The following is a 16,604-nucleotide window of genomic DNA, read 5'->3' as shown; positions in this document are numbered from 1 at the left end:
ATCTGAATGGAGTCCAAAAGGAGTGTAGTAATACACCTGTATTACTGCATCTGTTCCCCAAAGAAAGAACAAAGAACGAAAAAGGACTAAGAAAAATGTACTTACAGATGTACTTTGTGCTGGTTGCACAACATACGTTGTACTGGAGAAAAATTCTAATCAGTTAGTTATAACTGGTACCTTGGAAGAATCATGAGAAGAAGTGATGATTGAAGAATATATCTGGAGCAAAATTTCTTGTGTAACCATACTACCCCACGCTGTGCTTATAGACTAAGGACACATATCTATCGTATTAATGCAATAAACTATGTATTAACTATAAACTATGTATTAATGCAGCTTCATTTTTAAGGTAGTGTAGATCTTGTGACCAAATTTCAGAAAGAATTTACCTTGTAGTGACTGAACTCTTGACACTTTGTGTAGATATTGAATTTTAATTCATGATCATTGTACCTCTCCTTCATTATAATGATACACTGGTAAATTTCTAAGTGTGGCTCATAAAGAATTGTAAAATATTTGTCATATGTGAAATATTTTCTGCTTTATTTATGTTAACACAATAGGAAAAAATAAAAGCAAACATCAGTTCAGTTCTTTGCTTATGCCACACTCATTGATGTGGTGGTATCTGTATGCACAAATACCAGTATCAGTGTCTCAATTATTTCTTCCAGTTCCATCTGACTCATGTCTTATTTAACTTATTTAACTAAATATGTGTGTGTGTTGATATTTTTCCCACTCTATCTTTTTTTTTTTTTCTTTTTAATTCCTATGTTTGATTTTATATTTGGTTTCATATGTATGTTCTTATCTTGTCTCATGTGGGAATTTATAGCTGTATATTTTCCAATGGTAAAAAAATGATCTTTAGGTGAAATATATTCAAGAGAGTTCTTTGTTGACAACAAAAATAATTAAATGTGGGATTGTTATTATTTCTATTTTCTATTGTAATATTATGGAGTAAAAGGCAGTATTTACTTACATCCATTTCTGGTGTATAATTAAAGAAGAAATAAAATGTTTTTTACAGTAGCTAATATGAAACTGAGACTTCAATACTATGTACTTACATAGTAGAGATAAAAAGAACCTCTCAGGTTACTGTTCTGTAGTTGAACAGTCTTTAAACCCACAAAACTGTCATAGTAATCACAAATTATTTAAGAAATTCTTTTAGGCCGTTTAACTGGCAAGCAGATGAAGTCTGTCAATTATGGTGAAAACCACTGTAAGTCTGTCAAATCAAGAACCCAAGAAAAGAACTATTTTACCTGTATACTTACACTGTGTTGATTTTTGGATGTATACATATACAGAATGGAAAGCTAAGGGTAGCTGTGGAAATCATTTTTCTGTTCATTACAAGTTGTTTAAGTTAATTGGACCTCAAAAGTTATTTTTTTCCTGTGGTTATCAAAGCTACTGTAAAACAGTTTGCCCACACAATACAGTCTGAAAAAAACCTAATGTGAGCTAGATTAAATTGAGTGTATAGAGGACTTAATGAAATATTCTGTTAAAGTTCTGCTGTTTTCCTGTTTTGTATTTTCTTTCTTTCTTTCTTTCTTTCTTTCTTTCTTTCTTTCTTTCTTTCTTTCTTTCTTTCTTTCTTTCTTTCTTTCTTTCTTTCTTTCTTTCTTTCTTTCTTTCTCTCTCTCTCTCTCTCTCTCTCTCTCTCTCTCTCTCTCTCTCTCTCTCTCTCTCTCTCTCTTTCTCTCCTTCTCCCTCCTTCCCTTCCCTTCCCTTCCCTTCCCTTCCCTTCCCTTCCCTTCCCTTCCCTTCCCTTCCCTTCCCTTCCCTTCCCTTCCCTTCCCTTCCCTTCCCTTCCCTTCCCTTCCCTTCCCTTCCCTTCCCTTCCCTTCCCTTCCCTTCCCTTCCCTTCCCTTCCCTTCCCTTCCCTTCCCTTCCCTTCCCTTCCCTTCCCTTCCCTTCCCTTCCCTTCCCTTCCCTTCCCTTCCCTATATATATTTATTTACTTGTTAACTCAGCATATTAAATTCTCAGGGGGTCACCCTGTCAGCCTCAGTTCTGTGGCCTGGATTTAGTTGAATCAATCCTAATTGAAATTCTGCACAGGTCTGGTATTCTGTGGAGATTGCAGATGAATGACAGTGCAGTGGCAGGAAAGATAAATATGCTGGCAAATGAGATCCAGGCTCTCCACAGAGGATGGAATAAATTACTTTACCAATACAGTGGAGGTGATACGCTGGAGAAAGAAAGTGATATCGAAGCTAGTTTAATACAAGATTTGTTAAAGAAAAAACAACAGCAAAAAACAACACAGTTAAGATTTGCTTAAAATATAGAATGCAGCATGTACTGCATTTAGACTACTTCTTCATTTCTTTTGTATTGTGAATAATGATCACTACATTCATTTTAATTTCATTTATGCAAACAGCAGCTTTCACAATTTGAATTCATGTAGCATTCTGTGTGTAGCTCAAGGCCCAGTAGTAACTGTGGTATAGCATATTGATTAGCAATTTGATAAATACATAAAATGGCACACTGAGTTTAAGGTGCTTCATGCAAAATGTATTTAAATGACCTTGGCCAATTAGTATGAATAGCTCTGAGGTACTGCTGCCTGAATGAGAGAGTTTTGGGTCCAGATATTTAAGTGTCATGACTAGATGAGCAAAACTTAAACCAAGAGAAAAGAGCAAACATTAATTTTCATAAAAATTAAAGTAAATTAGATGACCTGATGGTGCTTTTATCAATTTTCTTGCAGGTAAAGTACTGTTTTTCTTACCTTAATTTCTGTTACTTCTTCCAGTCTAATTGCTAGATTTCTTAACCAGTCAGGATTTCAATACTCTCCTTTATTAGAGTCTAGTGGATCAGAAAGTATTCTCTAATATATATCTGAAATTATCATTTTCTCAATGTCAGCTATTATGTCTTCAGGTGCTTCTGGTCTCTTGTGCCACCTGAAATAGTCCCTTTCCTTCCTCTGCACTTAAATCCACCTACAACACATAGTTACAGTATTCTGTAACATTTTTTTTTCCAGACTAATCACTTAGAAAAATGATATGAATTTATCTTTAGTTGCGTCACAGAAGTAAATTTCTTCAATTACCTACCAATAGTATTTGTTTTTTCTTCAGATAATTTGTGGATATTAGTGACGTGTCATCGTGCTCCAGACTTGAGTCCCAGGCTGAGATAAGCCCTGTCATCCATAAACTCTAACATCTACAGTCAATTTTCACTGTCTTTCTGGCTACTGTTTTATCCTGTAACTGAATTTGTTTTCTCTGATGACACTTTAAACCTCCTCTTGACACTAGCCTTTTATTCCCAATTAAATTGTTTTTAATTCTTAATTTCACTGAAAGTTCTAGCTCATGCTTCCCTAAGCTCAATCTTACTTTATTTTCAGGCTATGTTATGAAAAAGATGTTCAGAAATAATTTGGCATAACCTAAGTGGGCATGAATCAATTAAATCACTGGAGGCTGCTTGCTAATAGTAGCAGTACAATTTACTTAGTAACAGAAAGGTGTTTGGGATAGAATTGAGAATGGTAACTCTGACTTGAGCAAACACTTTCTTGTGAAGGAAATAAAATTCTCCTGATGATGGTTGGCTAGTGAATACATGCAATATGGTACTCTGATAAACCAGATCATTGTGGCTGTTATCTAGAGTGGCAAGAAGTACTCTAAGAGGGGAAAAAGTCTTACAAGGAAACAAGGTTAAATTTAATTATTTAAAATTAAGTCTTTCATTTTGACTTTGGCTAAATTATACTATTTTTACTCATACTGACTAGTACTAATTATCCTGTTTCAGAAGCCCTAAGCTAGTCTTGGTGTTTTAGCTCTTGTGCTGTATCATTCCCCTTTGCTTCTGCATTTATGTGATAACTGGTTGAAATTATCAGCACAACATTATTACAAAAATTTCCCCCAGAAATGATGAACTTCTAAAGAGAATTAATAGAATAATTCACTATGGTATTTATATCATTTATGGAAAAAATGCTGGAATATTTTATATAGAAAAAGAAAAAAAAAAAAGAAAAAAAGAAAAAAATAAAAAAGAAAAAGAAAAAAGAAAAAAGAAAAAAGGAAAGAAAAAAGGAAAAGGAACAAGAAAAAAAAAGGTTATACACTGTGTCAAGGCTTTTTGATTAAATAATTTTCAATAATTTTCCATATTAAACACAATGAAGAAAATTTTCTGAAGTGAAATCCCACAATGTTGAAAGAATTGCTTTTCTTTGACTTTCTTTCTCTCTATTTTATTTTATTTTTTGTTTAACCAATTCCAATACAGGTTTTCTAATCATTAATATTGAATATAAAGTTCAGTGGGTACAATGTTAAATAATTCTTTTCCTTCTGCTCATCTTAGCTTGTTGACTGGAAGAGGCACCCTTACTTTGTCATCATTCTTTTTGTCCTCACAGAAACATGTTCATTTATTGGCTTCCAGAAATTATGTACTCCTATTTACCACAATAAAATGCTAAAACTGTGATCCTTTTCTCATTGGTTTCCTGCCCATACCTAAAAATACAGTGTATATATTTATTTATATATATATACATATATATATTATTTTTTTTCCATAAAAAACCCTGTGAGATTTTTATTCTTTGAGGAGACTATTTCATTACTGGCAAAGAAATCAATGGGCACATAAACTAGTATTTTTTTTTTCAAAAACAAACCTAGTATTGCTTTTCACTACAAAAAAAAAAAAAAAAGATGAGTACAACAACCACTTGTAAAGTTGTATTATAGGTGAGCATTTTACTGTATTTTGTATTGTGGTCATGTACTTAATGTATGAATACTGATATTCTGCATGTGGGAACAGAATAAAAACTGTGCAGGCTTATGCAACATTATGGCAACATAGTTGAATCTATACTGTATGTTTTTCAGTGAAAAAATCACTGTGCTAAAATAGCTATACTTGCACATTTTTTTCCTGATTTATGAACATTAGGAACATAAATTCTTTTATGTTTTAATGGAATTAAAACTGTACAGGTGTTTTTGAAACCCTGTATGTTAGTTTCATCATGAAAAATGATTACAAATGAAAACTAGTGAAGTTCACAGCTACACTATATAGTTGGTGCATTTTAATTTTCTAAAACTGGCTTGCTTTGATCATGTCTTGATTTTCAAGCATACTTTTTTCCAATACCATCTGAGAGATACTTATTTGTGATAGCCAAATCTATTCACAAACTATACGTATTAGTATTATTACCTGTTCTTGCATAGTAATACTTGAAGTAACATTTCTCCACCTAGAAGTAAGGAATAACTCAGAAGTAAGCTTTTCTATTAACTTACTATCATGATATTTTATCACTTAGTTCCACATTATGAAAACACATTTTGCTCAGTTTCAATGTGCAGTCGTGGAATCAGTTATTTTGTCATTGATTTTAGTTTTAGTTGCAGTAAGGCTTAATATTTTATTTTTCATAATTTCCTCTGAGACGACTTCAAAGTTCTTTCATGGGATCCCCTGTAAACATATTATTATTAATTGAATTGTTAAAAAAATCATTAAAACAAAAATTTAACAATTTAATAAATTTAATTTCTCTCACAATAAAACATTAAACTATTGAATCCTGCTAAGTGTTTTAGCAAAAATTTCTGTTTAACTCATCTGAGAAACTTACATTTTTTGCCATTTCAAAATTTTCTGCAACTAGGAATAATTCCTAAGTGCTTGTTCTCTTCCCACTAACAGAGGTGACATGATATTTATAAAAAGTCATTATTTTAAAGAAATTTTTGCTATTTGAGGTTTTCAGATAAATTAAAATATAGCTTATCTTGTAAAAACATCTAAAAATGATCCATTCTAATTATCAGTTACAGTTTCTACATAAACATTAGGGCTTTTTGTCATGTATTGCTGGTTGAATTCAAGGAAAGCTTTTTTTTTAACCTATTTCTCTTCATGTCCTACTAGCTTTCACATTAATAGAGAAAAAGATGTATGCTTCCAGAGAACTTGAGCTGACAGAGGACTGGGGTAGGTTAGATAGCTAAAATCCAACAAAATAGTATCATTAGTATTCGATTCTGATTCAACTTTCAATGTTTTTCCTGAGAAAAGAGTTTATGTGTTAAAACTTCTATTGATTTTTAAACAGAAAGCAGTTATTGTGGGAACAAAAATAAAAAACTGTTTTTTCATCAACAAGCAGTTTCAGTCAAAAAAATTCCAATAAGATTTCAGCATATCTATTGGTTTTGCTTATTAAGTAGTAAAAGAAATATACTTTTATTTTTAAAAGACTTCTAAAATTATATCTGATATTTTAAAGTACTCACTAATATATTATATTATTATTAAACTGAAAAATTGAAACAGAAGAGAGAACAAATATTCATAACCTTAGTATTCATGACCTTAGTATTCACAACCTTAGTATGTGACTTAAGAGTATGAGTAAATAATTCACTTTTACCCTTTTCAACAATTACTATATTAGTTAATTACTATTACTATACAATTACTATACAATTAATTAGTTAATTAATTACTATTACTATACAATTACAATTACTAAATTAATTACTATATTAATTAATTACTATCTCTTTATATATTATATAACCTATATATCTTCCAACAAATACTGTATAGCTGATGGCAGGAGCCATATGCTTGTACACACATTCTACATTTTTTTTTCTAGAAGTGTCAAAAAGAACTTAAGCAATAAAAACCTATGTGCTCCAGAGATAAAATCATAGAATAATATCATAGAATGGTTCAGGTTGGAAGGGACCTTGATGATCATCTAATTCCAACCTCCCTTCCACAGGCAAAGATGCCACCCACTAGATCAGGTTGCCCAGGGCCTCATCTAACCTGGCCCTGAACAACTCCAGGGATGAGGCATACACAACCTCCAGGCAACCTGTTCTGAGTTGAAGAATTTCCTCAGATGTGTTGTTTACCAGTAGATTAAATAATTCTATATTTTTTCCAAAAATAACTTCCTGAAAATGGGAAATTTGATGTTGCTTCTCCTTAATTTGGAAGTGTTGCTATCAGAGCCACAAATTTCTTCATTGGTTCAAATGAAGTCAACAACATAAGATCTTCTGTGTTTATGTTGAGAAAAAAACCTTTCTCAATAACAAGAGATCAAAGAGGCATATTGCTATTTATAGAAATATTGCAAAATAGCTGTTTTGATAGATAAAGATCTCTTCAGAGTCTGAGAAGGCCATAAATGAGCTGCAGAGATTGGAAGATTCAGCTTCTAGTTACAGGTTATACATTTATACACAATATTAACTGGTCATGCAAATATTTTAAGAGTGCAACACAGTATACTTAGGCAGTTCCTCACCAAGATATTGACTGTTGCATATAAGAACTTGCTGAAAGGTCTATTGGTTGGGTACTACAATATGAAAATGTATTTCAGCACAACCAAATTTGAATAGCACATGGTACTGCTAGTGTTTGTAATGATGTCCTGAAGAAGAGATGAGCACTTTTATTGAGAAGTAAACTAGACATATAATCTGTCCCTATTCTGCTTTTTGTGCCATGTGGCAATGATGTGACCAACCTGTGAGCAGGCAGTACGCCATCTCAACAGATGGTCATGAATGCAAATAGCCAAGGATATTGTCATTCTATGTGCAGCAGATGCACACGCCTATTAAGAATGTTGGTCCCAGCTGTGAGTCAAAGCAGCAGTTTGCCTTAACCCTTTTTCTAGAGTTGGGTATATACAACACCACTAATCCAGCTCTGAACTTGATTGACATGGAGTATCATGAAATGCTGGAATGGGAGGGCAGGGAGTTCAAGGTAGTCTCCTATACTGTCACAATTTAATTCTTCAGGATTTTTTTTTTTTGATAGATACTATGTCAATAAGACTTGACACAGAAGAAGCATTAGAAGTAAGAGCATGCCCTCTGTGGCTAACTAAATTCATCTAATATGCAAACTGTACCCACAAAACTTGTCAAAGTTGGACTTAAGGCACAGCACTGCCAAAAATATTTCCCTTCTGGGTTTAATTAATTGTTGTCATTAATGATAAAAACACACAAAGAAAATGACAAAAGCAGGCTCTATCACTGTATAAGAAACAGAACATTTGAATTCCACTATTAATTATATTCTTCTAGATGAAGTAATATAGTAATCAAAATACAAATCATTTTTCTCATAATAATTTTTACATGACCATGGGGATAATGGGTACACATAAATTTTAGATTTCTGGAAAGTCAAAATGTTAAGAAACAGATTCAGAAGATTTCAGATGCTCATATTCCAACAAACTAACCTCTTTTTCTGTTTTTATTTAGAAGACTTACATTAGTGCTGTTACTTGTGAAGTTGCTTTGAAGCAACATGGTGAGTAGTGTGATGAAATGAGATGGTGCCTAAATTGTGATACTCTGTACCAATCTCTGTAAACTTCCATCTTTAAGCCTGTGGGAACAGTGGGAGCAGGGCAGAGTGAAAATGTCTTGCCATTTAGATGCAGCCCATAGTTTTGCCAAGATATATGATGTGTTGTCACACTCCATTCAGATGTTGTGGAAGAAAAGGAAGCATTTTGGTCCTTTCAAAATGCTGTACTACTTAGGCTGGAAACAAGCAGTCTATGGAAATTTTGCTTGTCAGAGATTTAGTTTGTGATCTTCAATTACCGCTGAACCAAAAATTTGTAAACTAGTTCAAGCCTAGTACACAATTGTGAACGGGCACATAAAATATACATCTCTGGAAAGTGCTTGCTCCTTGGATACTGCCCTCTCCCTGTAAGACTAAACATATTCATTAGGAACAATAAAACCCCTTAATGTATCTAATTCCTGTCATTTTGTAAAAACTGAGAATGTTATTTTAATATGGTTGGTTATACATGTAAGCTTGTATAATCCATAAGCATTATAGCTTCAAAAGCTGATACAGAACTACCATTCCTGCAAAAATGTTATATAACTCATTTATCACTGTCAAACTTTTCATGGTAGCAAAGCAAAAACAGATTTACTTGTACCAAGTACAAGTGATGAGGGTTTGGGACACTATAGAAGATTCACATATTCATTTTTTTCAGTGGTCTTTAAAACCTACATTTACAACATTTTCCCCTCTACTATAATGATTCAACTCATTTCTTAAATCTTGCCCAGATATGATCTGGCAGAAAACCATCCTCAGTGAAACCCTTCAATTCAACCTAAAAACTGGATCTATGCAGCCAAAAATAGAAGATGTTTTTATTTGCTGAATCATATTTCTCAATGTTTCTAGTCCTTTCCAGAAGAATTATTAGACTTTTCTTCCATGTAGAAATAGCTACATAGCTTATTCCAACATCAATCTATGCCTTCACTTTATTATTTCTCCCAGTTTTGTGCCTGGTGAGATAAAAAAGCCAAGTGCTTGCACACATATTAAAGAGTTATGAAGAAGTAGATATAATTATTTGTTCAGATACATTTCTGTGCACATATATATTTTCTTCTTCCACCCTTGCATTACTTTCCTTTGCTTCTGGATTTTGTTTTTAAGTCAAATACTCTGGAAGTAGAAATACAGCTAGTTTCTTACTTTAGTGGAATATGATATGCAGAGTTTTCTTATTGATAGCAATGATTTTGTTGAAACCATGGGGATCCATACCATGTTTTCTTTTTTTTTTTTTATTTTTTTTTTTATTTTTTTTTTTATTTAAGATAATCTGTACCCTGAAAAGCTTAAGAACAAATATTTCAAACATACCAGTAGAGTATCAGTAGGACATGATGAAGGAAATATTTTGTCAATTTTAAAAGAGTATATGAAATAAGAAAAGAATCTGGTCATACAGTGAGTCTAGAAAAAAAGAGAAAGGGCACTTGTGTTAGTCCATTATACAATTTTGAGCTATTTCTCTCATTGTCAACCTTGTTTGTTAAGGGAGTGTACTAACAGGTTATGTTTTCTCTCTATATACACCTGCAGGCTTGGGTTTAAGTCTTTAATAAATATTTTTTTTGCTTTATGCACAGGTTAAAAAAAATACAGTAAGTAGTTGAAAAGATAATGAGTTTCATGATACAACAAATATAGCTTTTCCAACAAGGGAGGTGGCAGTTAAGCCTTCAAGAATCTCAGAAAGAAACATTTAGTGTTATGATTTTTTGTAGGAACTCAAAAAAAGATAATTTGATATTGATAGTGACAATGTTTTAGTGGAAACACTAGGTCAGATCAAAGACTATTTCAAAATGGAAAGCTGGATCTTTTTAATATATGGAATATTTCAGATGGAGTTGAAGACGTTGCCTGCAAACTTTGCTGTGCATGTTTGGACAACTAAGGAAAATGTTCATTTTGTAAATGCTGAAATGGAACTTTTAAATTTTCACTTTAAAATGCCAATTTTTATTTCTAAACAAATTATTTTTGTACAAATTTGCATTTTTAAAAATCCAAATCTGTATTGCTTCGTTGTGATAACTTTAAACTCCAAAATTTTAGGCCTCTCCTGAAGTGACTGTGGCTTTTCTTCCTCAGAAAAAGAGTTAGTTTAGTGTTCACAAAGAGAACTGAAATAATGTTGCATTTGCAGGAAATATTTGATGCACTTTCTGTCACAAGCAATAATTTATTACAGTTTTTATTATAAACAGTTTAGAAATCAAATCTATTATCAAGAGGTCTGCACTATTTATTTCTTTGCAGTCAGATAAAGAGGAATGTTCTACTTTTGGAGGGGGGTTGTTTATAAGGCACTCCCAAAACATTTTGGACTAACAATTTATTCAATAGAATGGAATATTATTATAGGTATGCATTATAGCCATATGATTACAGAGTGATTAAAAATCCACAACAATATATTTGCTTGCTAGATATACACATAAAAAGACCTCTTTCAATTTAACTTCCATCCACTAGAACAATTGTATTCATTAGATGCTGGTATGGAAGGCAATGCATCAAAAAGGATAAACCATTTTTCAGGTACTGTCCAGTTCATTATGTTATAAGCTCCTTGATTATATCCCTTACATTATAAAGGCAAGAGATGTCCTGCTTATCATTTGACGCATGATCACAATAAATGATGAAAATGTCTGTATGTGTGTGTGCACAGTGGTATTTCTCCTGGTCTTTTAACGGAAGCAGTGAAGCATAGAAAGATGTGAGAGAACAAAATTAAAGCACAAGAGAAATAGATGAAGTTCTTTTACTCTCCCTTTATTTTTGTATCTTTCTGTAGTAGGTTACAAATGGAAAATAGGTATTCTCAGTATTCTGTTCTTACTCAGATTTCTGTAAAATATGAGGACTGTTTTTTCCCTGTGAGAAAAAGGTTTCTTGTGCCAACCAACAGGTACAAGATTCTGAAGTATGCTTGAAATATACTAGGCTTAAGCAGACCATAAGAAGACCTGACATGTTCAAAAGTTTATCTTTTTCTTTTTTTTTTTTCCTAGCTGAGAGTTTAACCTAATGGAAGAAATTTCCTTCCTTTGTTAAAGTTTTCTGATTTGCATTTATTCACTAAATAAAAAGCATTATCATTAAAATGATACCGCTATTAAAAGTATAAAATCATACTGCTATACTGTGACTTGAGTATGGAAGCAAACACCAGTAATACATTTGGCACCAGCATCTTTTTCATCATTTGTTCACGATTGTGCAAAATCTTAATTTATATGAACTGCATGCACTATATATATATATATATATGCATAGTGCACACATATATATATATATATGTGCACTATGTACACTATATGTGAGGGATGGGAATGTGGATGAAATCTGCTCTTAGCCAAATTTATTTTTGCATAGTGTAAACTCAAATATAATTGAAAGCATACCACAGGAATTGAAAGAAATGAGTATGTTATGGCTATAGCTTTCAGTTCTAGAGAGAAGCTGTAATATTCACAGGTTGTATTTTATATTCCAAACACTTGCAGGAAGTGTTTGGAAGTGTCTGGTTGTTGCTATAGCAGAGTATTCTTATCTATGGAATTTATATTCAAGTAAATTATTGCGTGATCTCTAATAGCTTTTTCTTTGCATTCCAGTGCAAATGTGAACAAATATTACCTGTTAGCGCACATTACATTAGGGACCTGACATCCTGAGCAGAAGCATCAAGGCTGTTATTAATTTGTTTCTTATTCATAAGAATTCACAGAAAAAAAAAAAAAAAAAAAAAAAAAGGATAAATAAAAGAGATGTATAAGCAAATTATTATCAGTAAAAAATGCTAACTTGAGGATTCCTGCTCATTTGTATGAACTCATGCACTTCCATTAAAATAAATGGAGTTTCCTTGAATGGCCTGTGCTGAGTTCCTGACCAAAGACTTCAGCTAGCTCTGACCGCTGCAGGAGCATTTTCCTTTCCATTACTCATTTTGGCTTACTATTCACTTCTTACCCTTGTTTAATATTCATGGCAGAAAGGCTCTACATTGTCTAAACAGGCTTGTAAGACTTTTCTAATAAACCATAAATTTGGTAATTTGTTTTTGACGCTTAATATCATTTTTAGCAGAGAGGAGAGTTAGTGTTCCCACTAGTTAAGTGTTCCCACAAAAATATGCAAGAATGTATGAACTAGCAAATGTGCCATGAGTGTGAAACATCCTAAGTCTGTCAGACACACTTTGCATCTGCACAATCTGTGGCCCTAATCAGCCAGTGCATATGTGGAAATGTTTAGGACACACAGAAATCCAGAGAAGTGACTGTTGTCTCATTTCCTCCTAATATTCAATTTCTGTATGGAAATCTGCAATTACCTAATCTTGGAAATACATCACAGTTTTTATGCTGGATAATTTTTTTTCCCACTTTATATTATATTGCTGGACAATGCTAGAGATAATAAATGTTATCATAACATATATATCCTATAAGATTTAGATAGAATTTACAGCTGTGTTTTTTATGATTTCAAGACTTCTTTGTATTTCCTTAAAGACTGCAGATAATCTTAATGTCCCGTCCTCCTTAAAAAAAAAAAAAAAAAAAAAAAATGTGTCTATGATAAACCTTACAACTCAGAGGCATATATATTTCCAGGGAAACAGATGAAATGTTACTGAATATAATAATTTAGTATTCCCTTTTCAAGAGAAGGATCTCTCCTGACCTAAGTAATAAAACAAAAATCTTGGGCAAGCAAAATTGTAGAGCTCATCTGTAAGAAATATTCATTTAAATTTGAATACCAAGTATACTAGTCTAATCATGCATATTCAGAATGCTATTTAAAATAGTAAGAGATAAAGACCTCTGAAGGCAGTGTCCACAGGGATTGTTCCGTTGTGTGTATATACTACCTGATGTAGTGTGCTAGATCCAAAGTCAAAAGGTATGCTCTTCAAATGTTATTTTAAAGAGTCCTAGTGATGACTTATATCCATACAGGATAAATTTGTGTAAATTCAATAAGTACTAACCATCCTCTGAAACAAGAAAGGTCACTTCAAATGAGTCTTTTAATTCATGCAAGAATTTAAAGACTCTCTTTTCTGAGAACCCTCCCAGGCACATTTCTCATACAGAAGAGCTGCTGTTCCATGTTTTCAGTGGAGGTGCAGGCTCAGAGCACAAGAATTGTTTTACTTGAATAACTTTCTCTTCTGTGTTTAGTATTTTGACTTGCCTAACAAGGCTCTGTTACAGGTCAGAGTGAAGTGACTTCTGCTGAGAAAAAATGAGTGCTGCATAATGGATGAAGACAAGTTAATTGAGTCCATTGTCTAAGTCACTTGTCTATCTTCAGATTACCCTGCTTTATCACTAAGCTGTATCCCACAGAATATGAAATATGCCTCAATCAGTGCAGGTCAGCTTTGCAAACCTAGCTGTGAACTGCTGGCTGCTGGTAAAAAGATTGGGTGGCCAAGGTTTGGGATGTGGGATGTAAAATAGACTGTAATTAGACTGGATAAGATAGTTCAGATTTGTGCAGCCATGGCCGGGCTTAAAGTCGCTTTGTCCTTATTGTCCTCTTAATTTTCTAGTACACTGCACAGATATGTTAATTTAGTGTTCATGCTGAATGTAAGGTCATGGTGTCTCACTTTTGTCTGTACTTGATTGCTTATCACCTTTTCAGACTGCCATTTCTATTTGCCATGTGTGTTTGATGATTGGCCCTCAGTAAGTCCCTCTGCAAGAATACTGATCATGTTTTCTTTTTTCTCTAACAGCTGCTCAGTAATTTCACATGACATCATGTAAATGTATTCATGAAGTAAAGTGAGTCCCTCTCAGCTCATGTTGATTGTGCTCATGGAGGTGTTCGCCAGTCTGTTGAACATGTTCTGCAGTTACTATCTTTTTTTTTTTTTTTTTTTTTTAAACAGGCACAACGCAAACAGAAGACCATACAAAGATCTGAAACATTTTATCTGTCTATAAATCTATTTCTCTCCTACACAAAATACACATGTTCATTTCAATGGAAAATGTGTGGCTAAGTCTCCTGTACTATTTGAAAATTTATAGATAATTTTGTAAATCTTCCATTTATGTTCTAGCTTGGTACATTGCTTCTCCCTGGCTATTATCATCAGTAGGCAGCCAGTAAGATACTGAAATAGAGTACAGATGCAGATCTCAGATTTAAAGATTTTTTTTTTTTCATAATATATTCTGTAAAAGCTTTTGAGTTCTTATGCTCAGTTCTTATGTGAGAAAACAAAACTGATGATTTAGAATTTTAAAATATACTTTATTTTTACAACTTTTAAAATGACAAGCGAGAGAGAATGCCAGATGGACCATTTGGCTTAAAGTTCTAGCAAAAATGGAAACAGAAGATGACAATAATCAGGCAAATATCAATGAAAGTTCCAACAGCAGTGTGGTTTAATAGAGTTGAAATAGTTACATGGCAGGTTTGCAAGCATTCCAAATCAGTAGGAATTAAGCATTTCTACTACAAAAACCACAGATTATTTCTCTAAAATGTTTCATCTCTGTGTGACTCATGCTTCATTTCTTCAGTTGACAGTCTTGTACTTTGCGTGAAATAGTTACAAGATTTATTGGACTAGAGGGATAGAATATAGTTCATGACTAGCATAATAGTACAGTGATTAGGGTACTCACCTAGGAGGAAGGATGACCTTGTTTTCATTTATTTAAATATCCTTTATCACATGTTTGATGTTGCAATCCTGAGGCTTTTGTCTTGAGCCTGATATTTGTTAGTAGTAATGTGTTCATAAGAGATCAAAGATATGGACTAAGGTTCTGTCATACAGTCTCTAATGACAACCCATTGGAAAGTGCTGTAAACACTTTGGAAAACAGGTTTAAACTGAACTTAAATAAATAAATATGCTCAAAATCATGTAGATAAAATTTGATTGTGAAAAGTACACTGTATATTTAGGTATGAGAAATTAATTTCACTGATACAAAACAGGAAGTAGATGGATAGGTTTGAAAAATACAGGTTGAAAAACTCTTGGACTTCAGGACACCTGAACTTGTCTGATTGACAGTGTGATGCTCTTGGGGGTGGAGGTGAGGGAGAAATAATCAAATTTCTCCTTCCTGTGTGTGAGAAATGTGAAAACAGTCAAGGTTATTATTTTTGGCACCGGTGAGGCCATTTTTGGAATAAATAATATTAGAGGTAGTGTATGCTCATCCAGTTTGGCACAGATGCTTAGGGTTAGACTAGATGGTCAGTTGCAATACTTCCAGATACTATACCTGACAGTGGATGAATTCTTTCTTCCTTAGAGAAATTTATGGAGTTCTATGAATTTGAAGTTCTTATCAATAAGCATTCTGCTCCAAATTTCCTTGCAAATACAAATAAACTTTTGGAAAAATGTTTCTCAAACTGCAAAATGCCAAAGTATGGAACATAAACATTTAGTTTGTGTTCCACACAAAGTATGGAACATAAACATTTAAACTAAGACTCAAATTTTTGGAAAAAAGATGGAATTCCACTTCTAACTGCTTGTTATAACGATAATGTTTTCAATTTGCAAAACTGACACCAATAAAAATGAATAACTTTGTGTTCAGCGTTGTGCTAGAATAAAAAAGGTGCTTTTTATAATGAGGACAGTTTGAAGATAAACACTCCATTTTGCTGCGTGAAATGGAAAGTGATTTGTCTAGCTATTCTTTATATAACTTATCTATTTAGATTAAACTAAGTAACATATACAGGATTTAGTTATGCCTATACTAAAAGGTTTGTCTTTCATGCTAAAATATACACAAACAATATACATCAAATATTTGACCATTATTTTATTATTTCCATATACCTTGAGTATATTATTTACATTTGTTTGGTAAGATATGATTGTAGTAGTAGATAATAGGTAGCTTCTCTTCCAAGCTACCAAAATAAATGTTTGAAAATAACATTATGATTCATGTTTCCAAGGTTTACTTCAGCGATCATTCAACAGATTCCCACGGGAAATATACTTTTTTAAAAAGAAAAGTATCCAAGTCACTTTAATGTCACATCCAGTATCACTGACATTATTTAAAATGCTGTCTACTTAATTAATAAAAATAGGGAAAGAATGTGGGAAAGCTGCAATT

Source organism: Anas acuta, chromosome 5, assembly GCF_963932015.1.
Source record: "Anas acuta chromosome 5, bAnaAcu1.1, whole genome shotgun sequence".
Lineage (NCBI taxonomy): Eukaryota > Metazoa > Chordata > Aves > Anseriformes > Anatidae > Anas > Anas acuta.
Note: the sequence above shows the minus strand (reverse complement) of the source record.